Raw genomic sequence first — 25,787 nt, forward strand, 5'->3', positions numbered from 1 at the left:
CCTAACAGGGGACCTGGATCTGTCCCTAGATAAAGGCTTGGAGGACTGGGCCTGCCTTTCTGCCCTGGCAAAGGTCCTTTCCAGCGCCCTATGGCGAGCTGCCTCATCCCTAGAGACAGAACTGGAGGGGCGCCTTGAAGAAAGGGATCTCTGAGGGGGAGCCCCCCTCCCCACCTCCCGATCCAAGGCCTCCTCACTCCCAGTAGGGCCTGCCCCTTGCCCCTGGGGAATCTCCGCTCCCTCGTCCATGCCCCACTCACGTGTCTGACGAAAGGAGCAGGAATCGGCCTCCAAAGTCCCACCTGAGACCAGGGCCTGAAGCCTGTGGGGAGACCTAGGCTCAAGGCCTCTCACTAGGCCGCACTAGGCCCGTCAATAAGGCAAGGCCTCACGCACGTGGCAGCCTCCAAAATGGCCACCGGAACTCCGTGCGCGGGAGAAAAGGGCTGGAAATAATCACCAGCAGCCCAGCCAGGCTTCTAGCCGGCTTCACTGTAAATTGAGCAGGGAGAGCCGCTCTCCCCCCCTGCTCTGTCTCCCCGGCAACACAAACAAAGGAAGCCTGCAGCGAGGGGCCCCCTCCGGAGCGATCTGCACGCTGGAGCCTCGAGGCTTAAAGTTTCACTTTCACTTTCCTGCTGCAAAACACAGCCTCTTCAAGTAGTTTGAACGAAGCAGTTTGAATGCTGCAAAAAAACAGCCCCTTCAAGTAGTTTGAACGAAGCAGTTTGAATGGAACCGCACCCCCGCACCCGGGGACGGGCAAAGGTTCCTGGCCTGCGGGGGGGAGACTGGTGCCCCACTGGGCTCTCCCCCAGCCGCCCGAGGCAGAGATCTGTCCCTTGGGGCCGCAGCAGATCAATTTAGAATTTGAATTTAAAGTGCCCAATTAGCCAAATAGGAATCAGATTGAATAGAACTCACCCAAAAGGAGAAAACAAACAGAACCTATCCAACTACTCTACAGCTTGGACCAGGCTGAGAGAGAATCTGGGCTAGCAATGGACAGGCACCGGTATTTATAGATTTCCTCTCAGCCTTGGACCAATCAGGCTGTGATAAAACCCACGTGTGACCATTCCCTCCTCCCATTCTGGAAAAAGGCAAAACATACAAAACAAATACCGACATAACCATTTAAAATTTGACAAAAGAGATTCATCTTAATTGCTCTTCTGGAGTGAGAGAAAATATGAATCCAATGTCCAAATCACTTACCATTTCTAGAACTGTTTGGTTTGGGTTAAGACACCAAGCTAGAAACCAGGAGACTATGAGTTCAAGTTCTGCCTTAGCCATGAAAGCCAGCTGAGTGACTTTAGGCCAGTCATTTTCTCAGTTCAATCCACCTCATAGGGTTATTGTGGGAAAAATAGAAGGAAGAAGGTGTGTTGGATATGTTTGCTGCCTTGAGTTATTTGTAAAAATAATAAAGGCAGGAAATAAGTAAATAAATGAGGCCTTGCTCTGACACAAAGATGACAATAAATGAAACTTTATGGTTATGAAATATACAACCTCTAGACCATAGGTCAATCTGCCACATGAGCTCTAGGGCACTTAATTTTACCACACTTCCTAAATATTTATTTTCCTTTGCTTTCAGTTGGCTCACCCAATCCAATATGTCTGATGGTCAGAAAGTGTTCCCCAATCCACTATTTGTCTGAGGTGTTGGACCTACCAGATTAATCACTAAAATGTCTGCCTGCCACCTCAGTGTATTGCAAGTGAAAAGCAGGCATATTACAGGAAGTTGCCTGCAGAGCAATCAAAAGTTTTGGGGGCATTTTAAAGAGCAACATATTTATTATTACACAATATTTTGTGAATCATAAGTTCACCAGATACAGATTCAGATTCAATGTGGCAATGAGTATCAAAATCCAAGTGCCGGTATATCACAGGAAATTATTTATGGAGCCCTGAAACAAAATGATTCAGATTCCATATAACATGTTGGTCTTTGACCCTGGAGAGGGAAATCCTGAATACTACTGAATTGTAGGCAGACTGACATCTGTAATTTTGAGAAACTTCTTGAATCTGGAAAATAGCTTGTGGACTTTGTCTTTATGAATGAAAATGTTTGATAAGACAGAATCCATGATTAAGACTGAAACCCAGGAGACCAGATCTTCTGGTCAAAGTTCAGCATTACCACGCTACAAGAATGACGTATGTGAAATGAAAGCATTTTCACTGAAAGCCAACCAAATGGTCTCACCAAAGCAAAGCCTTCTGGAAAATATTGGAAAAAGTTCACGCTGAGGTACTTCATCTGCAGAAGACAACAGATCTGGAGCTTGATGTGTTCTGATCTAATTCAGAGGGTATTTGCGATGCTTGGGACACCTCTTTAAGCATATTCACAGTTTTGAAGATTTTTTATCAATAGGGTTGTACTTTCCCTGGAAGTACAACAAGAAAGACAAATCTCCAAGTACAGTGGAACCTCCAGTCACGACCATAATCAGTTCCAGGACTTCGGTAGCAACCCAATTTGGTCGTGACCAGAAGCAAGACTGACTGCGCATGCACGTAAAAAAAAAAAAAGTGGCAGGGAAGGTAAAATAGCCGCGGCTGTGTTTGATCGCCACCCGAGGATGTATTCACAACCAGAGTGAAACATTTAGCAGATTTTTTGATTGGCACCCGATTTGGTCGTGGTCAGAAGCGTTCATGACCCAAGGTTCTACTGTAGCTGGTTCACCTTCATGTTTTTGTCCCAAGCAAGCAGCCTGGCATTACAAGGATATTCTAATCATAAGGCAGATTGAATGGAAATACATTTTCTTTGATGCAGCGAAAAATCTTTTCGATTTTTATCACCCCTTTATTAATTTATAAGTAACTCAAGATGACATACATATAATAGCCCTTCCTCCTCCTATTTGCCCTGCAACAACCTTGTGAGGTGGACTGAGAGACAGTGACTAGCTCGATATCACTCAATAGACTTCCATGCCTAAGGCAGGACTAGAACTCAATCTCCTGGTTTCTGGGTCAGCATCTTAATCACTATACCAAACTGGCTCTCTGACCAATACTTGTGAGGAGGGGGGGGGATGCAGACCATTTACAGCTGCTATCCACTATCAAAATAGCAGCTGCAATTCAATTTTCAGTAGAGGTTGGCTGATGGTTTTCCATAATACAGAATTAGTCATCCTTTAAATACCACTGTAAGAAATAGTGAACATAGTCTATGTTTTCTCTACAGGGAGTCCCCAGGTTAAGGACATCCAACTTATGGACAATCTGTAGTACAAAAAGGCTGCCCATTACTAAGAATGGCAAATGGCGTTCTTCCTCGTGCTGACAAAGCGCTGAAGCCACGCAATCTTTTCAGGAACTGCTGAAGCCACATGTTTTTAATATACAGCCTGTTTTCAGCAATTCTTGGAAGCATTGTGCTGCTTCAGTGCTTCGTCGGCTCAAGGACAATGCTAAACTCCCATTTTTGGTAATAGGCTGTCCATTTGCAAGTATGAATTCTGACTTACATACAAATTTGAGTTAAAAGATTGAGTTAGGAATGGAATTCGTTCTTAACCTGGGAACTAGCTCTGTTTCTATTATGCACAGCACATGACATCACTGCGGAAAGGACCAAAACCCATTCCTGCCAACCCCAATGCCTTTGTCGAATACTTAGAGCAGTGATAGCTAACCTTTTTATCTTCGCGTGCTGAAACCAATGCCCACACCCAATGGAATGTGTGCGACACCCCCCCCTCTGCACCATACCGCCCTGCGAATGTGCACGCAACCACCACCACCCGTGCTCCCAGCCCCCACCCAGTTATTTTGAAAAAAAAAGTTTTCTACCCATTTGTTTATCCCTAATCAATCAATCCTTTGGATAGATACACTGGAGGGACTCTTAAATGTCTGAAAGGAAAGCCTGGACCTGTTTGACATAAACAAGAAAATGTTTCAGAACAATTTATGCAGCTTGGAAAACTGAGCAAAATAAAAAGACCCTAAGTGAATCTGAGGCAGCCATGTAGCAAAGAAATAGAGACTGGCTTTATTCCCTTACAATCAACCTCCATTTCCAGCACACAACCATGTGGCTTTTTAGTGAGGGGAATGAATGAAAAAGCATCACTTCTGATGCAGAAGAATCATCATTTCTCTGGATGGGATTGCTGTGGCACCTTAGCTTCAGGTTTGCCTCCTTCACCAATAAAGAGAAAAGCTCAAATAATTCATAGCCAACAGGGAACTCTTTGGAGGCAGACACTTGCGTTGTTATAACAGGTGGAAAATCTATGGCCTTACAGATACTTTTAAACAACAGCTCTTAGCAGCCCCAATCAGTATGGATAACTGTGAGGGATGGTAGCATTTGTAGTGTAACAGTATCTGGATAGCTACAGATCCACCACCCCTTTTTAATACATTCCTTATTTTATCTTTCTTGAGTAAGGAAATACATGATACACGACTTCAGGACAGACGTGCCCAACTACTTTCTCTTTTGTTCACACTCAGAATAACTTTGCCAATTTACTTTCTCAGCTGCCTACACATAATCTGTGGGGCGCATCAGTGGTCCAAAAATAAACTACAACAACGTGGTAACACACTAAGACACAAAAATATTAAAACTTCCTTCTGGTTTACAGATGCTCTCCTTGGTATGCCAGATGAGATTCTAAATTCATGAAAGCCAGTAATCAAACAATTAATATCAACTTGTACGGACAATCAATGCCACTGCTTACTAATAGCTGCCAGGTGTGTTCAAGACTTACAGCATCAACACCTCTTAATTCCAACAAGTTACACAGCAACTTTCTTGCACAAAATATGGAACAGTTCAAACAGCTCCTTCTGATCACCTGGCAACATCATCTCAGGACAAGCAATGGTAGAGAAAGGGAGCCTTTGTTTAAGCAGTAAATGAATCTCTTTGAGGTCAGTTTCTCCTAAGTTCCAATAATGCCATAATTATAGAGAAACTAAGCATTGAGAAGCACCTTTGCACTAAGAGCATCTGGAGGAGCAGAGATTCACTCATTCATTCACAGTTAGCAGACTGATTAGAAGGTGAGAAAGTCAGTGCAAGAAAATCCTGCAGACGTGTGATGAATACCTGCTGTGTATGTGGACACCTGTGGTCTCTCGGGAGACATTAGTTGTTTCATTTATTTCTCACAGCAGTATCCCTGTTCTGAGCTCTAGCAAAATGCTTAGAATACCTCTGAGCCACCACTTCCCAATATTTGCTGGTTTTCTTTCGTTATTATTATTTTTTAAGCAAATGCAAATGTAACCACAAAGAAGTTTTCATTTTAATACCAAAAATTGATAACAGTGGGGAAAATGCAATGCTTACTCAGTTCTCTTCATGCACCATCCTAATTCAAGATATTAATACATTTCTGAGATGGCTCTCATCAAGAAAACCATATCAACACACATACACATGGAAAAGAACTGCTGTAATTTGGTAGCTGATTTTGACAGCTAGAGATGTATTTAGACTATATATCTTAAAACTTGCTGCAGCTTTGCTAGAAGTGTAGTGTTGCCTGCCAAATATATATGGCCTTCCTAGCAGTTCCTACTTCTCTTGCAATTATAAGATGTGCTCCCTCAGTTTATATTCTTAACAGCATCCTCTCACACATAAAAGTGATTCCAGTGTAACTTTTGCTCTAAAAGTCTTACAGATAATAAGCATTTGCTTAACCATGCCGCGATTTCTCTCCTTTCTAAACTATACTTGCCTTGTAGCCCTGTACAATGCTTTAAAGCTTGGACACAACACAAAAACAATCTCTGAAACCTCACACACAAACCCTGCATTCCTACTTACACATTATACTTAAAACAAAAGTGCAATCAGTAAACTAGCAGCAAATGGTGGGGTTTACTGCCCTAAAACAAACCATGGCTTATTCATTAGATCGTTTTACATCATAAGAAATGGATCATGTTATGATGTAGCATATTTCCGGTTTTGGAGGAATCACTGCACAGGCTAGGACAGATTCTATTCTCCAACCCCAAGGAGACAATAAGAAATTAATTTGAACTGCTCACAGACACATTTGGGGGGGGGGGGGGCAAATTTAAGGACTACCTTCAGAAAGCAGCCCCTCTGCGCAGTTTCAGACATCACAGCACTCGCAGTGTTTTATATAATCCTTTGAAGGGCATTTCTGAAAGGCAAATAGGGAAGGGATGAAGTTATAGGCAATTAGCAGACATCTTAATAAAAAAAACATAGCATTCAAGTTACAGGGAATGAGAACAAATGCAGTAAGGGAGGTGGCAGAAGGAACGTTGTGACTAAATTCTCTGGAGGACACAGAGACTGACAATGTAAATCAAGGTGGCTTCTCCAACCTGGTGCCTTTTGGACATATCAAGCAATCTGGCCTTTCATTTACAACATATCTGCAAAGTACCACATTGATCATAGCTAAGATTAAAGACACATTGATAAAGAGAGATATGCTTAATGTCTGACATCTCCTGCACAGCCTCAATTCAAAACTACCAATGAGAGGAATCCCTGAGCACAGCAATCCAACTGCCTATCAAAATATCTAGCATTTGGACAAAATATAAACAAAAGAGGTAAATGTTAAAAAAAATGTTACTGCAATACAGGGATTTTTCTTGTACAAAGTAAGACGATTTATCCATGAAACTCAAGTGCTACTACGGTAGCACTAACAGATAACATCCCTTCATGGTTGATTGGGAGCCACCCAGAATTGGTTAGCAGATAGGAAGCTCTATAAATGTTAACAGAGTTGGAAGGGACCTTGGAGATCTTCTAGTCCAACCCCCTGCTCAAGCAGAAGACCCTGTATCATTTCAGATAAATGATTGTCCAATCTCTTCTTAAAAGTCTCTAGAGATGGAGCACCCACAGCTTCTGGAGGCAAGTCATTCCACTGATTGATTGTTCTAGTTGTCAGGAAATTTCTCCTTAATTCTAGGTTGTTTCTTTCCTTGATTATTTTCATTGCTTCTTGTTCTGCCTTCAGATGCTTTGGAGAATAGATTACTCCTTTTTTCTTTGTAGCAACCCATTGGAACATTGCTATCAAGTCACCCCAATCCTTCTTTTCACTAAACTAGACACACCCAATTCCTGCAACATTCATGTTTTAGTCTCTAGTCCCTTAATCATCTTTGTTGCTCTTTGCACTCTTTCTAGAGTTTCCACATCTTTCTTATATCATAGCAACCAAAACTGGATGCAACATTCCAAGTATGGCCTTACCAAAGGCATTATAAAGTGGTATTAATACTTCACATGATTTTTAAAAATTAGTGTTTTAAATAAATAAAAAGAAAATAATGGCGTTGGATAACAGGTACCTTAATTCCCAGTCAGAAGGGGCGTTGGTCCTACCTGAGACGCCCATTCTCATAGGTAGGGAGGAGCAGCCAGGATTGGATATTGCTGTTGCCTTCTGCCTAGAGACTGAGCCAGTCATCTTTTTTTGGTGATGCCCCTCTACTGGGGCCTTCCCCCAGTTTTCAGTGAAGGTGTGGAGATGACGAGGCCTGTGACCTGCGAAATGGCAGTTGGTCTTACCTGAGACCTGAAATAAGGCACAAAGGAGAACTCCTTCCACCACAGCTAGACTAACTAACCTAGGGCGGGAACTGGACCAACTGCCATTTTCCAGAGCAAGGAACAAGAGGCTCCAGTAGAGGAACCTACCAAAGATAAGTCCCATGGGGGTGGGAAAACTACTGATCTGCAATGACCTGCTGTAGCACCCTACACCCTAACGCTGCATCAGCCGATGCGAACGCATCCAACCTATAATGCCGAATAAACGGCGATGGTGAGGCCCATGTTGCCGCTCTGCAAATGTCGCCTATCGGAGCCTGCAAGGCCCAAGCTGCCGAAGTGGCAGCGCTCCTTGTCAAATATGCCGTAATACCCGCCAGCACAGGCAACCTCTAGGCCTCATATGCCAAGCGGATTCACTGACTAATGGACGTAACCCTCTTACCCAGCGATGAAGGTTGGAAGGATAGAAATAGTGCCTCCGACCTCTGGAAGGAGGCCGTCCACTTCAAATATATATGCAGGGCCCGACGAACATCCAACCGGTGCCACTGCTGTTCCGGTTCCCTAACCGGATCCGGACAGAAGTCTGGGAACGATGGAACATAGAATTCACCTTTGGCAAAAAAACTGGATCTAACCTCAACACAACCCTGTTGCTGTGGAACACACACAAATTCGCCCTGGAGGAAAGTGCTCCCAATTCTGACACTCGTCTAGCAGACGTGATAGCCACTAAAAACATCACCTTAAGAGTTAGGAGCTTCAGGCTAACTGTCCTCAATGGCTCAAAGGCTTCAGCCATGAGGGCCCGCAACACAGTAGGGAGGCTCCATGTGGGAAACCTATGAACCACTGGAGGGCGTAAGTTGGAGACCACCCCCCCCCAAATAAACCTCTTAGCAATGGGTAATTGGGTGAGGGAAACAGAACCTTCCCCTGGAAGAACAGTAGCCAGGGCAGCCAGATGCCTACACACGGTGCCCAGGGAAAGCCCCCTATCCAATCCATCTTGGACAAAGTCCAGTACCTGTGGAACAGAGGCCCTTGTGGGCACCACCTGGGCAGCCTGGCACCAGGTCATGAAGGAAACCCATGTGGAGTCATAGATCCTTGTGGTGGATTATCTGCGTGAGGCCTCTATGGTCCTAATCACGCGTGCCGAGAAGTGAACCCCTCAGGTGTTCCCACTCAATCTTCACACGCTAGTTGCAGCCAGTGTGGCTCCGGGTGAACTAACCTCCCTTGGTGTAACTGTATCTCCCTCTCCGTAATCCACCAAGGAGGCCAGACCGACAGGGTCATGAGATCTGCAAACCAGGCCCTCCGCGGCCAATACGGTGTCACCAGGATCAGCTCTGTCTGTTCCCTGACTAGCTTCTGAATGACCCTGGGAATGGGGGGGGGGAGGAAAAGCGTACAACAGCCCGTCTGGCCACCTCGGTTCCCCGAGTTGGGAACTGAGAAAAGAACCGGGGAAGCTGTGCGTTACCCGGAGTGGCGAAGAGGTCCACCACCAGTTGCCTGAACCTCTGGCAGATGCTCTGAAACAGCTCCGGGGAGAGCCTTCGTTGCCCACCATCTCTCGACTCAACCAGTCGGCCTGATGGTTGTCAAACCCCGTAATGTGCTCTGCCAAGATCGACCGCAGGTGTCTTTCCATCCAGTTGCCCAGTGATATCGCCTCGGCGTGCAGTGCCTTGGAATGTGTGCCACCTTGCCGATTGATGTGGGCCTTGGCAGCCACATTGTCGGTGAGAACAAGTATGTGATGATCCTCGACAGAGACCCAAAGGTGTTGGAGTGCCAGATGGATTGCCCAGAGCTCCAACCAGTTGATATTGTGTTGGAGCTCCAGCCATGACCACCGACCCTGTGCCAACTGAGACCCTAGGGTCGCCCCCACATCCGTGGTTAGGACGAGGCGCTCCTGGTCCCTGAAGTCGCATTCCTGGAGCAAGACTGGGGACAGCCACCACTTGAGAGAGATCAGTACCTGAGGGGTGGCCTCGACCTTGGCTGTCAAGCTGCTGGTGTTGGCCCTCTGGAACGGCAGGAGTCACCACTGCAAAGTAGTGGCACTACCTCAATGCAGGATATGAGCTTCCCCAACAAGCTGGAGAGGCTATGGGAACATAATGGTCCCTGCGGACCTGCTTAACCATTTTAACCAAACTGGACCTGCAGTCCGGGGAGAGAAAAACCTTCCCTGAGCAGGAATCTATAACCGCCCCCAGATGGAGGATCCTAGTGGACGGGGAGAGAGAACTCTTATCAAAGTTAACAGAAAAACCTAACCATTGTAGGGTGACTATGACCTGCTTAAGGTCCACCCTCGTCTGACTCGGGAATGTTCCCTGAGTGTCATCCAGGTAGCAATGTAGTCCAATAGGAAATGCCCTTAGGTATGCCGCCACTACTGCCAGCACCTTGGTGAAAACCCTGGGTGCGGACGACAATCCAAATGGCAGGGCCCTATATTGGTAATGGCGCTCCAGGTAGGAGAACTGGAGGAAGAGTCTATGATCCGAGAATATGGGGTTATGGAGGTAAGCCTCTGTAAGATCTATAGACGCCATGCAATCCCCCTCCCGAACCTCTGCCAAAATGGACTTAAGGGAGGCCATCTTGAATTTGCGATAAACCAAGTATTGGTTCAACAGCTTCAAGTCGAGGATAGCTCTCCAGCCCCCCGAAGACTTGGGCACAAAGAACAGGTTCGAATAGAACTCCCGCCCCACCTGGTCTGACGGGACCGGTTCCACTGCAGCGATGTCAAGCAGATATTTAATAGCCTGGCGCATCAACCTGCGTTTCTGTATGAGTTGAGCCAGGGGAAAAGAACGAAAGAAATTTGGGGGAAGGGACATGAACTCTAAACGAAGACCATGAGTGACTGTGCTGATCACCCAGGCATCCGAGGAGATCTCCACCCAGGGCTCAGAGAAGAGAGCCTGGAGATCACCAATAGGTGGGGTCGTGCCCGAACTATTTGCCCTGGCGGTAAGGGCGACCACCTCCCCCTCAAAAGGGGACTCTGATGTTGGAAGCGAGACCTGTCCCTATTGTAAGGGCGGAAACTGCAGCGAAAAGCTAACAGGACGACTATCCATACTCAGTTAGCCATCACTTAAAGAAAAATTCAATCCAAAAATTAAAAAAAAATACCTGTGGAAGAAATCTAGGTCACAGAGAAAGAATTTATATGTCTCGACAGCCAGTCGACTGAGCCGAAAACATGGAAAAGGTCCCAGTAGAAAAAAAAGATGACTGGCTCAGTCTCCAGGCAGAAGACAACAGCAATACCCAATCCTGGCTGCTCCTCTCTATCACTATGGAGCATTACAGGGATAGGTTCCACAATTTTTGGAGGACATTAAATTTGTGAAGACTATAGCGCTTAACAATAGCGCTTAGGATTATATACCACTTCATAGTGATTTTACAGCCCTCTCTAAGCGGTTTACAGAGTCATCCTATTATCCCCAACAATCTAGGTCCTCATTTCACCCATCTCCCAAGGATGGAAGGCTGAGTCAACCTTGAGCCTTGTGAGATTTGTACTGCCAAATTGCAGGCAGCCAGCAGGCAGCATAAGTAGCCTGCAGTACTACACTCTAACCACTGTTCCACCTCAGCTCAGGTGGTGCAGTATAATGAACTCTTAATAAAACTTTAATAGGAATAATAATTAAACAGGCATTTTGGGATCAAGTCCAGCTTTTGAAGTTTTATTTATTTGCTTCCTTTCATTCAGGGCCTCAAAGCAGGATACATGGAACTTCCTCCTTCCATGTGAAGTAAAGTTAGGCTGAAAGAGGGTAATTGGCCCAAAGGAAAAAAATCATGCCAAAGTTCACCCGTCAGGTTTCTGGACATTAACTTGTTCAGCCTCCTTCAGTAAATATGGAGCCTTCCAAGTATAACGTACATCTCATAATTCTCCCATCAACATACTCTTTATAAAGAGGTAGCCTTGTATAGCAGTTAAAGTGCTGGAGTACAGACATGGAAATCAAGAAATCAATACTGAGAGCACAAGAACTTATTAAGTAACTTTGGGTCAACCTTTATCTCTTAATCCAACCTACTTCAAAGGGCAACTGGGCATCATGTTGGAGGGGAAGCAATGTTCAAGTTATTGTAGATAAATATCCACTGTCTTGCACTCAATCAGGAGAATGCTGAACCTAACAAAAACATATAATATTAAGTTAGTTTACTCCTACCTCGCCTTTAAATTGCCCTGGAATTCTATGTGCACTTGGCACCCTAAAGGATTACAACAGGCAGGGCCTGGCATTCAAAGTCAGAAATTAGATCTGGACAAATTTTTGTTTATTTTTATTACAGCAGTCCCAGCCCATCCTTTTTGCAGTCAGGCCAGTTAACAATGGAGTACTGTGCTTATTCCAGATCTGAAGGCAAAACTGGAATCCTAAATTCTGTCTGGACATGTTGAATATCAACTGGGCAATGTTCCTAAAACACAATACGAAGACTGGGAGCGGGGGACGACGACAGGGAACCTGTTTTAGTATTTCAGAAACTGTAGACAACAAAAAACATGGAATGTTTTCGCATCGTTATTGTGAAATTGTGTGTGGGATCTTGTTTATATGCCCTTTAAGGCAAAAGGGCAGGAAGACCCGGAAGTGCACAACCCCTTTGTGAGTTAGACATGCAGTCGAAGCAAAAGGGAGCTTGAAAGGTAGGCAAGAAGGGCCAATAAAAGTATTTCCTTTGCCCAATCTCATGGCCTGTTCCAGAAGACCTGCACTTTCTGGAGTTAGCATTCACAAAAATTATCTCCTAGTATGTAGAGAAGTACCGGGGGTCCTCATTTAGCAACTACCTCAGACGGTGACTGTTCAAGTTACAATAGTGACAACAAAGTAACTTTGCAAACCAATCCTTGCATTTATGATCTGTGTAGTCCGCAAAGCAAAAAAAGCTGAAGTAAGATCAAAAGCACAACTGCGATTTCATTTAGTGACTACCGTACTTTGCTTAGCGAACAAGTTGCTGGTAATAAATAGAATATTGGGATTAGATAAAAAGTCAAAGATGGGGGGGGGGTCATAAAGAAAGCTAGAGAATCCTGGACCCATCGTGGCTAAGGGGGGGGCCTTTGAACAGGTTCAGTTGGCGTGCCAATTGTGTCCTTTCCTGGCCTAGGAGATTTTGCTCACCATCACTCACCCTTTAGTCACCTTCCAGTTGAATTACTGCAATGCAAGATAGGCCAGCATGCACTTGAAAACAACCCGGGAGTTATGACTGGATCCAGCATGCAGTGTCATGTGCAGTTTTGGGCACCTCACACTTTGTCCATGTCACCCCACTGTTCTATCACCTTTAAAGATTTAAATGGCATAGGGCAGTGATGGCTAACCTCTTTCTCCTCGCGTGACGAAATCGTGGGCACGCACGCATGCAACAGCACGCATGTGCATACCCACACTCATAATGCAATGCGCTCCGCCCCCCCGCCCATGCACACATGAACCCCCAGTGTGACCCCCGCCCCCTGCGCTCCCTCCACACATGTGCTCTACCCCCTCCTCGTGCCCTGTTTGGGGCCTAGCAGGCCTCCCTGAAGCCTCCTGGGACCAAAAACAGGATGCGGGGGGGGGGAGACACACACCTGCTCCGCCCGCACATGCATTCATGTCTCCCGCATGCATAGTAGAGATCCGAAAATCAGCTGGCCGGCTGGAGGCACGCATGCATGCATAGTAGAGCTAAGCTTATGCGATGGCTCACGTGCCCACAGAGGGCTCCCCGTGCCACAGGTTCACCATCACCGGCATAGAGTACCTACCTGTCTGCCCTGCCAGTTTATAGACAGGGTAGGCATGCTCCAAATCCCTTTCCTTAGCTATTACTATCTGGTATGACCTCAATGAGTTGCCTTTTCTATGGCTGCAATCCAATTCTAACCATTGCACATCTCTTGTTATTGTTGTTGTTAGTTGAGAAGTCGTGTCCAACCCATTGTGACCCCATGGACACTTCCTCTACCATTCTCTGGAATCCATTTAAGCTCACGCCTACTGCTTCAGTGACTCCATCCAGCCCCCTCATTCTCTGTCATCCCTTTCTTCTTTTGCCCTCAATCTTTCCCAGCATTAGGCTCTTCTCTAGTGAGTTCTTCCTTCTCATTAGGTGGCCAAAGTATTTGAATTTCATCTTCGGGATCTGGCCTTCTAAAGAGCAGTCAGGGTTGATCTCCTCTAGGACTGACTGGTTTGATTGCCTTGCAATCCAAGGAACTCGCAGGAGTCTTCTCCAGCACCATAGTTCAAAGGCCTCAATTATTTGGCACTCAGCCTTTTTATGGTCCAACTTTCACAGCCATACATTGTAACTGGGAAAACCACAGCCGTGACTATACGCATTTTGTTGGCAGGGTGAGGTCTCTGCTTTTCAGTATGCTGTCTAGATTTGCCATAGCTTTCCTCCCCAGGAGCAAGCGTCTTTTAATTTCTTGGTTGCAGAGAGCTCTGACAAAATGTGATCCACTAGGGAAGGAAATGGAAACCCACCACTCCAGTATCTTTCCCATGAAAACCCCTTGCACATTTTACAATTATGTATTTCTTTATTTAATAATTTATTTATTATTCTTTTTTATTAATTGTGTTTTGTGTGTGAGAGAGACAGAGACACCAGCAGAGTCAAATTAGGCATTTTCTGAATTGACATGCTGAGCCCAAATGGTTTGCCATGGCTGTACTAGAGCCATATTTTTCTTGCTCATGACTAGAAGTACCACAGTACAAAGGAAGAAAATGATGGAGCTGTTGAAACCACAAGGATGACTAAAATTTGCTGTGCCCAGGATACAAGGCTCATCACTATTTCATTGTAAAAAGGAGGGGGAAAATTCAAAAAAACTTTTATCTCCATGATCAAAGGGCTTGCAAAGTAAAATTCTTATGGCACAGAATGCTCAAAGCTTTGACATACAGAACACAAAAGCAGCACTTTGAATGTGTCATCACAATCACTGCAACTAATTGAGAGCGATCATGCTAAGCACAGCCATGGACACACAAAAAAGGCACAGCGAAAAAAGCATGTTCTCAACAGCTGTTCCACATTTTTGCCACTCCATTTTTCTCACCACCTGCTTATCTTATAGATCGATGTTCCCTCTAGCTGGATGCTCTCCAGCTGGCTGGGAATACTGGAATGTGTAGCCTGAATGCAAATGGAGGTCAGCAAAATGTAGAAGACTGTCCTAGAAACAAGACAAGCTCACACCTGTTTTTCTGACTTCTAGATGCCAAAGATAAGGTGAAACTGATGAGGGAAGGAAGATTAGAGAACTACGTGCGGGGGGGGGGGGGGTTTGATGAGATTTGATATTAGTTAGATATTTTTAATTTGATCTGACAACAATCTGCTTCTTGCTTTGGAACTTTCAGTGAAAGAACAGGAAACGCAGTTCTGCTTTAGAAAAGAAGGGAACTGTTTGCAGCATCTAAGCCTTTGGCATCATTTAAAACCCAAAGCTGCCTGTGGGCTTACTTCCCACTCCTTTCTGCCACCAGAACATACTTTCTATTTCCACTTGTACAGTATTAATCCAGTTGATTTGATGTCATACTTTTACTATGTACTTGTTTTTCTCTACTCCTTACTTTATGCTAGAAATAAATATCTTAAGTCGAAATGGACGAATATGCCTGCTCTTTCTATATCCAGAATGTCAAACTGGATTTCCTTGAGGGCCAGATCAGCATTGTAGTTCTCCTCCATGGGCTGGCTGGGAGGGGGGAAGAGGAGACAGCTTTGCTATTTTCAGGCTGGCTCCCCAGGCCAGATTTAAGCATCCAGCGGGCCGCTTCCGGCCCAGGGACCTTGAGCAGCCCCTGTTCTATAGTGTGTCCATTTTTTTTCAAATTCATTCTATTTTGTTTCCATCTCATTAGCCAACATTCTCCTAAACAGTCTACACATGAGAACTTACATACGCACCCTACTTCATATCTATTTCTTCTAACATATATTGTACATGTTAGTAAACTAAGTTCTTTAGTGCAAGTAATTTGTATGCATTCTTTGTCTGAAATTTTTTATTAAGAAATCTGGAAAGGGAGAAAATTGCCAGTTCTCCGAACTACTCAAAATTTCTGCTATCGGTTTTCCAGAACCTCTCAGAACCTACTGAATTTTACCTCTGGTTCAGATGTACTTTATAGCATTTATACAATCATGAACCAAATAAGTATCTTCCCTATCTCCTCTGTACTAAAAAGACAAATATATTTTTCTCATGTTTCTGTTTTTAAAGTCCTTTCTACATTGCATGCCCAGATCCTCCTTAGAGCTAATGATTAATTTTGCAGAGACCATAAATTCATATTTCAAGCCCAAATTCACAAGGTGTCGGCTTGTGAAATAACGCCCCCAGCTGAAGTTTTGGAAGGAAGTCCAAAAGGAACTTGCAAGATGAATGTAATGTTTGCTAACTAGAACCAGCATGCTGGTTTGCTATTTTTCACTGTATAATCACAGCTGGCTCTATTCAGAGACTGAAAAATATGATGGTAAAAAATGAAACACACACCAAAAATGTCCAGGTTTTGAAAGCAATGCACACACAGCAGATAAGGCCTTGTTAATTATCAGCTTTCTGGAGTTAGTCATCTTTAAACCACAGTTAAAACAGCTGTGATATACTGAGCTCATTTAACCTGTCTTTGAAGTATGTTATCTTTTTTATGGAATTGGTCATTTTCTACAAAGACAAACCCTGAGTATATAGTTGTATAAACCCTACCTAAAATTATTGCAAACACTTCAGTATATACATGTCAGTGAAGCCAAATAAAACAATTTAAAATTTACCAAAATCTTGTTTGGTCAGGAATTGCATATCTTTATGAGCAATTAAACATTCAGATCTTACCATGCCTGTCACACAGTTTTGCCAGATCTCCTGTAAATCATTTATTACCAAAAACTTTATAAGCAGAAATGTTTAAAATCTTCTCCCAAGCCATTTCTCGGAGGATCTGAGGACCCCCTCTGTCCTAAAAAAACATTGATGATAGAGGATAACCAGAAGATAGAGGTTACTGAAGATGCAAATACCTTCAGTAACAGCTAGCAAATATCTGTGCTGGTGACAAGGGTATAGACTTTTTCTCATGAGTGTTCCAGCCTAATTATGAATTTCTTCTTGAATATTTGGCTAATATGGGATCTAAGATGACATGTTGCTTGGTTCTAGTTGATTTGGTTGAATGTTCCCAGAAGATGAGGCTGGACAATAAGTACTTTACATCGTTTTTCACCTTTCAGAGGTCAGATTGTAGCTTGGGCATGTTGCTGGATACAATAGAAATCCTGGATGGCCCGATGGTTGTCCTACTCGGCATCAGTTGGTATACTGTCTCCATCTCTCCTTGGAGTTGATGGATGTAACTGTCATGGTCCATGCTTTAACCATTCCTACTTAGATCACTGCATGTGTATACATTTACTAAATAAATAAAAATGCTGTAGTCACTCATTGAAGAATGTTTGGAAAATACAATTAGTTCATCTACCACAAAACTAGATATTTTGATACACTTTTTACCAACTCCCTTTCCTGTATCTCCCAACAATTGCTTTGGTTTCCAATTTGCTTCCAAGCCCAATTCAAGGTGCTATTTTCAACCTATAACATCCTATCAAATGACTGGATTCTTTTCCATAGTTACCTAATAGTTTACTATCTCTCTCAAAAGTCCTATATAGTGCTCCATTAAAAAGACAGGTTAGGGAAGTTGCTTTTGCTAGTAATCTGGTCTCTGAATTTGTTTTAATTTCTTTCTCATGTACCTCCTTGAGGGCTTAGTTTGCACCACAAGGGAAATTAGAAATACTTTAACACAAGTAAGTTCATATTGTTGCTTAATTTATTTTTTTCCAAAATTGGGAACCAGTGGAAAAATTAGCTTTGAAACGAGTAGAGCAGAGGACATAATCTTCAAGAAAGCAATAAAGTAAGGAAAATGGGGAGAATCATGAATTAAAGAATAGAAAACAAGGATACAGAAAAATTAAACTTAGACTGAATGAATGCTATCTCTCTTCCTTGTCCATCTTAAACTTTCTCTATGGGACAAGAACATGCTGCATTTAAGAATAATCTCTGTATTTTGAACATAGCCAATATGATAGGGCAGGTATGAAACAAATTAAAATCAAATAGCAGAAAGAAAAACAATTACCATATTTTTTAGAATATAAGATGCACCTTTTTCCCTCAAAAAAGAGGCTGAAAATCTGGGTGCATCTTACATACTGAACGCAGAATTTTTTGCCTCTTGAAACCCCACCCCTTCACCAAAATGGCTGTGCATAGCTTGTAGGAAGCTTTCAGAGAGCTCCTGGGGGCTGAGGAGGGCATAAATGAGCAAAAAAATGGCCCATTTTTTGCTCAGTTCCCCCCCCCCAGCTCCCAGGAGCACTCTATAAGCTTCCTAATGCCCTATTTTTGACAGAAATGGGCCATTTTGTGCTTGTTTTTGGGTGGCCCACTCCCCAGGAACGCTCTACAAGCCTCCTAAGGGCTATTCATGCCCTTTTTTGAAAGAAAAACAAGCCTGTTTTTGCGAAAAACAATCTGTTTTGGGGAGGAGAATGCAAAAACTTTTTTTTTAATTTGCCTTATACTCCGGTGCGTCTTATACTCCGAAAAATATGGTAAAATGTTCTACCCATCGAATAGCAAGAGATGGCAAAAGTCAGTACTGAAGAATGCAAGGATCATAATGTAGCCTCCAAAACCACATATAAACCTTAGGCAGCTCATCACATGTTAATGTTCCCAGGATGCAGCCATTCATGTTGCCCCACCCCAAAGCTCAGTTGGCGATTTTAGGTCTGATTAGCTTTCTCTCCAATAACATTAACATTTTTATTTGCAAACATTTTCCTCTCTGGGACACCATCTGATCATTCTCCTACATACAGTCTGAAAGTCTTATTTAAACTGGATTGCCATGATAATAACTGCTTGTTCAAGAAGGATCACAGTTAAACAGGAAGCAGGTAAAGAGCTAAATGTTTAACAGGCCCTTGATAGACTGTCAAGTCATTTTAACAATTCATTACAATATGCTGTCCAGGAAGAAAAATTCTTTGTTAATTTGCTGAAGGAAAGTTCATGGAGAAAAAGAAAAAATCACCCCATTCTTAATGACCTGCAATCCCACCCAGAATGAAAAAGACCAGGAATTTAGCATACGTTCTTTCTCAGGCTCACTTTACTGTACAAACAATGATTAAATGGCCAATCCTGCACAAGAGATAAGTCCACCTCAGAAAAATGCAATGGAATGTAATAATATCCATGTTGTATCTAGATACTTTGTCTGTTTCCTCCCTCCATCCCATTCAATTTCTCTTAAAGGAATGGCCAGTGTAATAGATTGCACACTGCAAAACAAATCACCCATAACCAGGAAGTTAATTAGTGTGGAATCCCTCCAAATCATTTATAATCTCTCCACTATAATTTAAGCATCCCTCAGTTCCCCCTCAGATATTATTTAGTTGCTCACTTAACACAGTGAAAAGAAACGGCAAATAAAATAGGAAAGTTACCGCCCACATAAAATCAGCAAGCATTTCCCCATGACATTAAAGAAAAGGACACCAACCTTAGTACCATACTTCCTGAAGAAAATGGATTATAGATGGCTAATGTGTAAGCAGCACGGGAGGCCTGTTTATTTAAACCCTTAGGAGAAACAACAAACCTAGCAAGGTTAATAGTCCAACTTTAGTGTAAATTGTGTGCAGGTTATTGCAGTACTGGAGGGTGTGGTGGAAGGATAAGTCAAGAAAAAAAAATAACTTAGCTTTGAAGTGCTCTTAAGAATGAGAATGCAATTAAATACTGCTCTGTGCCAGGTACAAGCTGTCAGATTATCCTATGGCATCTATTATAAAATTGGACTCCTCACTTAGCTCTGAACATGGCCACCTGCCTGCCAGTATACATTACAGTTTCTCATATAGGTTTTGTAAAAGGAAATGCAGGGGAGGAAGCTTCCCTTCCATCTCAGATTTCCAGATGCTAGTTTTTGTATTATTTATGCCATGCTAATAAATATGTCAACTAAAAAGAACAACTTGGGAGTTTAGGAAAGCCCTTGTTGATATTTTAAGCATTTCTCCATCTGAAAACTATTCTGATATTAGAAAACGTTTGGCTCAAAAGTGTTACATGGATCAGAGATATGTCAATGGCAAGGTCTATAAAACAAAGAGCAACAGATGTAGAATTGTCTAGGTCCTCGATTTCACCCCACAAGACAATTACGTGTCAAAAAAGATCCTAGAATCTGGACATTTTTTTGTAATTATACGATGTATTGTTTTTTCCTCTGGTCATCTTCAATGGTCAAAGGCTGCAAGAGGTATGGCAGTGATTTCATTAATTTCATAAAAAGTAGGGGGAGATGGGTTCTGAAATTCCAGGGTTTTTTCCCATTGTGAGATGTTTGAGGATGTCAGTTTAAGTTAGGTATATAATATTTATTGCAGCTAATTGTCTTTAGTTTTCCACAGATAACCACTGGACAATTGTGCCTATTTTATTCTGTGTTTGCCATCAATGGAATTTAAAAACCCGCAAAACAGGAGGTAGGAGCTCTACATGGAACAAGAGTTGTCCACCCTTTCCCTACACAGATATCTGTCCTGTGGTTCTGCGTAATATTCTATCTTAAGCTTCAGCAATCATAATCCAAAACTTATTACTTGGGATTTGTATACAGTCCTATCTTGCAGACCAATCCAAGAATTCAATTCTAGGTTAGCAGGTGAGGGCCATCTGACATTTAAAAGAGAAGCTATTCAAAAGTTTAGGTCAGCGATAAAGAAGGAACATCTTCAGGATTCCACTTAATGCCATAGTTTCATAGAATGGAGCTGGATCATGCCCATCCCACTGGATCTGATGGGATAGGCAGAAACAACTAGAGACAGAAGTCCTAGAAATAATCCGGCCCTGTGCTGTGCAAGGTTTTATAGGTGACAAGTAGTACTTTAAACCCAGAATCTAGTGGGAGCCAATGCAGCTTGTAAATGCAGTTTGCAATGGTGTTATGGTGCATCTTAAAACTGCTTGCACCACTGTATTCTAGACCAACTGCATCTTCTGAATACTCAAGGGCAGCCCCATGTAGAATACATTACTGTGTAATAGTCCAGCCAGGAAGTGACTAAGCAGGAGTGACCATGAGCAGAACTTCCCAATCCAGAACTGGGTATAATTAGCATATAAGGTAGATTTCTACATAGCCTCCTGGCCACAGCTGCCACCTGCTCCTTGAAAAAAACAGTAATATTACCAGGTTTGTTTGGGAGAATACAATTATCCCAGTCAGAAAATTAGGAGGAGGCCTAAAACTCAAAACCATTCAGTTTTGCAAGGATTAAGTTACTCATCCAGATTTCCAAAGCCCCCAGGCACTGGAAAAGAACTCTGAAGATACTGGAATTGCTGAGGGCACTGGTGTATAACTGAGTATCATTACCATTCTGGTGATACCTAACCCAAAGTTTCCCTACCTTTCTGGCTTTGTGGAATGGCGTGGGGCATGGGGTTGGTTCCTCATGTGTGGTGGCAAGCGCATGCGCAGTTCCATTTGCACAGTTCTACAAGCAGCAGTCCCGCATGCACCCCACTCATGCAAATGGAACACACATGCTTGCCCTAGTGGGGATGCACGTGCGCACATTCGCCGGCGACCTCCACAGACTCGTTCCAAATGGCTCAAGGTCCAGTAGTAGGCCACATTCCAGTGGTTGGGGACCCCCTGATCTAACCCATTCTCAATGAATAACCTAACACAATTATTAATTTGTAAGATATGAACACTGTCATAATTATGCCATTCAAGCTGTACTTCGCAATACTTTCATTGAGAACAAAAGCTTTATCTGAATATAAGTTCAGAAAATTTCTGCACGTAGATCAGGTCAACATAACATGGTTTACTCCACTAACCCGAACTGAAAATTTCAGCAATGTAATTTCGGCAATGGCTATCTCCCTGCCTATTGTGAATTTACTGAGGTTTATTGACCCTGGAAGTTGCCTGACACAGCCAATTTTGTGATTGTGATCATCACAAATGGTATGAACTAAGAGTGTTGTGATACAAGACAACAGGATGAACTTATTGTATTATCAATTCATGTATTTGGCTTCATTAGTTAAGATCTTGTTTTATCACATACCATTATGTTCTGAACTGTTCTCCATTTCTATCCCTACCCATGCATTAAGACCTAGATGGAAATGGTTTGGTTTCTGGTGTGAAATAAATGAAATCTTTTCTACAACAAATGAATTTTCCAAGGTGCTTTAAAATCCTTGTGAAAGTTCACTACCAAACAAAACAATGAAATTTCTAATTCAAATCTGAATTAGTTACCTTTTCGGTGTATAATATACACAAACTCTGAGAAATTTTAAATCCGATCAACTGTAATAAATAATAGCTATCAGGAACACCATGTGCTAAATGGCAAGCCAAGCTAAAATAGTTCAGGATTGATGGGACAATTGCTAGGACAGAGAGAAACTATACAAACGTCAGCAAGAGTGATTGAATATATTGAAGAACACAGAACAGAAGAAGGAACAAATTCCCTCCTCAGAGAAAAATTACAATAATAATGAAAGCAGTTTGAGTTTGACAATCTCTGCAATGAGAATCCGGTATATTCTAGTCCATTTATAAAAAGGCAGCAATCTATTCTACTCTAAGCTGTTTCAGAGAGGCATAACACTTGGGGCATGAAGGAGGTCTTTAAATAAATTATCAATTAGGCAAGAAAAATAAAATACTGTAAAAGGGCATGCGTGTGTGTGTGTGTGTGTGTGTGTGTGTGTGTGTTTAGTGTGCTGCCCATCTCGCCAAGGGGCAACTCCTGATGACTTACAACCAAATAAAATAACAAGATAAAACATTAAAATGATACAATAATAAAAATATGTTAACATTGACTAAAAATCATCAAAGATGGGAAGGGAGCATGATGTACACAGGGTGGAGGCGGAGTGTTATCTCAGCATTTCCAGGATGGCATGCCCACATTGGGGCCCCAGGTTTCCAAGCTCTTTCAAAAGGCCAAAAGGGTGGGTACGAAGCTCAAATTGACGGGGGGGGAGACATGATGTTCCACAGAGCAGAAGCCTTGGCCAAAAAAAAAAAAAGAGTCTGATCTAGTCTGATTCAAATTTAGTTGGAGATAACCACCACCACCCCGAACTTGAGATTAAACAGTTACAGAAAATGAAATGGAGCATCACTAGATCACATTGCTGCTACAACCTGCATTTACCAACCCAAAATGCTACTCAAAGGCAAGACATGAAAGTAATTCTTCAATAGAAGCATAAGTCTTCCTTCCTTAGGTAGCAACAGAAGCTTCTCCAACATCTAGCCTTTTATGTATGTTGGACTGCTATTTTCATCATGCTTCCTGCTAATATGGCCTATAGCTTAATTGGGGGGGGGGGGGCAATAGCAGTTGTGATCCATCACATTTGGAAATATTTGCTTGGGAAAACTGGTGACTGCTAAATCAATATGGATATGCAGATAGACTTCATTCACATTCATCCACAGCTCTTGGATGATTATCACTGCTTCTTTTCACATCTCCCGTACCAGTTCATGCTGGTATGATAAACAAAAAATAAGAGCATCACTTTGACATGATGAGAATATCCTACCTTTAGTCTTCAAACGGAGTTGAAACTAGATACATTACTGACTGCCTACTTCAAACCGCTCAGGGAAAAGTAGAATCTAACAAGAATTAATGGCATTGCTAATCCAAGGGCAAGTTGAAGCTGAAGTCTACAAGAACATCTGGCAACAGAATAGCTACCCTGATTGAAACTTCGAAGTTGGAGAAGAACTATTGTTCCACTGACACCCAGAAAAAAAAAAACTTTAATCCCTTAATGTTCAAAGAGAGCTGTTTCAGAATTTGTCATTCTTAACTCACAAGTAGGCCTTCACTCATGAAGGAATACCGCTTTTGCTGCTTTAGATGGAAGTCACTGTGTTTGGCAACTGATAGAACTTACGGTTTGGTGCAGTATTCTCTAAAACTAGGCCAGGATTCAGTTTATATCTTGGGATTGAGGAAGGAGTGGCTCTTTGTATCCCAGAGGCTTAATGGTGTGGCCCTTGAATGACTACAATCCCTCCTGGTCAAGGTTACAAACTGTATTTACAGCAAAGACTATATCTTCACTTTCAGATGCTTTCAGGAAGCCAAATCCTGAATGTTATCTGTGTTTCTAAGAACAGGGGAGTATTCTTCCTGTGCGTGAACACTGCTTCAAAAGTTTGAGAGGAAAAATTCAGAAAGTTCAAGGGATGATGTAAGTAATCTTTTATGACCAGACTCCAGGGAATCCTGCCTGCTTTCACTATTATCTATCTCCAAAGCTACTATTAGAGGAATTATAAGAGTGAAGAGTATCTGATTAAAGTCCTTTAATCATTCCTTGAGAATTGCAAAAACATTTAGCAAGGCTGTTAGCCAAACCTGTGAACCACTTCATTAAGGCAGCAACAACCAGAAATAGCCCTGCCACCAACATCATGCAATTTTTGGAAGCCTTGAAGCAGGAATCCTTGATTCTGCAGTATATTTTACTTCTGATTGGAGTTTTATTGCTTTAGAAGGTTGTACTGGTATGTGTTGCTTTTTGTATACTGCAAGTAAATAAACCTTGTGCATGCCCTTTTATTGCAATACATACTGTATATACTTCAGTCTGCAATTTGTTTGGAGATAGAAGACACAACTAGAGTTTTTAAAATCTTTAAAATGTCATGAAGCAAACTGAAAAAACTGCTCCATCCTATTGGGTATCAAACAGAGGTGGGTTGCTCCCGGTTTGACCCGGATCGGGTGAACCGGTTGTAGCGGTGGCGGGAGGCTCCAGCCACCTGCCCAGACACTTCTGTGCATGCGGGCCCGAACAGGTAGTAAAAAAATTGGCAACTCACCAGTGGTATCAAATGCTTCATAAAGCACACAAATGGGAGAAATTTGCATGAAAACAACCCTTCAATGAGGAGCAAATATTCTTTTTGCAAGAATGCCTACAATAGTATGCCTTGCTCACCAGTGTCAAATACAAACCCCCAATAAGCTATACAACTTGATGGAAAATAACACAACAAAGCGGCCAAAAATGATACAGCTAATGTTTTAGGATGCTCATCTCAGACTAAGCAAATACCAGCACATCATAGATAACTTCAGGGAACTCGAACAAACCTATTCCAGAACACACAAAAATTCTGACCATCATAAAGACTACCTCTAACATGAACTGAAAAAAGGAAAATAAAAACCAAATCAAACTGCCTAAGCTAAACCCCAGAAGCAAAGAGGTTCTTGAACCCAAATGGATAGTTAACATGTCCAACCATCCACTATCCAGATAGTGCTTCAACTGTAGCATAGACAGTAGTAATCAATTAGAATTCTTTGCATCCTTAGAGACATCATTCATAAGCACAGGACTTGTCATAGCAATAGCAATACTACTTAGACTTTTATGCCGCTTCAGTGCTTTAAGCTCTCTCTAAGCAGTTTACAGAGAAAATCATACCACAGACCCTAAGAATACAGAATCAACTCAAAGAAGAGAACAGAACAGCCCTCGAAAACCTAAACCAGGACAAAACCATCACACCATCCTCCCAGGAGACAAAGGCCAAACTATAATTACCATGGACAGTATATAATACATGTAAAAAGTCAAAGAACTGCTGGAGGGAAAACTGTTTACCCGAAAACACTAACCCAATACAAAACTTAAAATAACCCGATCAAGAGACCTTTCCATGACCTAACCAAGAACCGTCAAATTTCAAAAGAAGAACAGCAGCAGATGAAAAGCAGTGGACTCATCTTCCCATGCTTCCATTGATGCCCGAAAATACACAAAGTCTTCATTCAATTGTATCAGTATTAGGGATCCCAGTACACAACATAGCCAAAGAATTTAAACAAGCAAGCCAAAAAAAAACAAAAAAACACAAAAAACCCTTAAGACATCTCTCACAGGGAACTCCCCACTACAGTGCCCCCAGAAAATCAACAACTTAAAAACACATGAAATTATGGTTTCATTTGATGTCACAGCATGATGTCCATAGATCCAGAAATAGTGAAAGAA

General features: G+C 42.5%; 1 protein-coding gene across 2 annotated transcripts in view; it reads right to left on the reverse strand.

Moving 5' to 3' along the window:
* Positions 1–25,787, reverse strand: part of FBXO34 (F-box protein 34) — a 71,088-nt gene that overhangs the window by 30,049 nt on the left and 15,252 nt on the right. Inside the window, exon 2 of one of the 2 annotated variants that reach the window (XM_032236359.1) lies at positions 6,098–6,176. The exons of the other annotated variant lie outside the window; for it this stretch is intronic. The gene's annotated coding sequence lies outside the window, so the exon portion shown is untranslated. The remainder of the gene's footprint in view (positions 1–6,097; positions 6,177–25,787) is intronic. 2 annotated transcript variants of the gene reach the window in all.

The sequence above is a fragment of the Thamnophis elegans genome, chromosome 1 (genome assembly GCF_009769535.1).
Source record: "Thamnophis elegans isolate rThaEle1 chromosome 1, rThaEle1.pri, whole genome shotgun sequence".
Classification (NCBI taxonomy): domain Eukaryota; kingdom Metazoa; phylum Chordata; class Lepidosauria; order Squamata; family Colubridae; genus Thamnophis; species Thamnophis elegans.